The sequence below is a fragment of the Arachis duranensis genome, chromosome 9 (assembly GCF_000817695.3).
Source record: "Arachis duranensis cultivar V14167 chromosome 9, aradu.V14167.gnm2.J7QH, whole genome shotgun sequence".
Lineage (NCBI taxonomy): Eukaryota > Viridiplantae > Streptophyta > Magnoliopsida > Fabales > Fabaceae > Arachis > Arachis duranensis.
The window spans coordinates 732,296-732,870 of NC_029780.3; positions in this window are offsets into that span (position 1 = coordinate 732,296).

Here is a 575-nt window from a genome sequence, read left to right on the forward strand (position 1 = left end):
TGACTAATTTAATTTATATTTATCTTTCAAAAATTAATATAATTAATTTAATTTTTTTAAAACTAATAAAAAATAAATATTTTTTTAAAAACGAATTTGACCATTAATCCATTATTAAAAGCTTAAAACATATACAGGAAAGGAAATATTAAAATGTCAAGAAACGGAATCTGCTATGAAATATAGGTTAACAAAATTAAAGGGATATATATCATAGTGGTGATGTTGGGGTGTCTCAAATTTAAAGACCATTATATGTTATATAGATTGTTGTTGTTGGATCTGATTCCATTATCTCCAATTTACAGTTAAAAGCTCATCGATCAAACAAGTACATACAATTTGGACTCTAAGTACATAGGACACTCAAAATCTTTGTAAAGTATATATGGCGAACCACCAATAAATCAACCATGATATCTTGCAAAATAAACATGTTTGGGTTTTTTTTTTTTTTTTTTGAAAATCAATTCTTTGTTTTTCCCCTACAAAATTTTATCTAATAAGAATTTCTCATACATAAATTAGTTGGTCAGCCACACCAGCACCATGCATACATTTCTCTTCTCACCGGT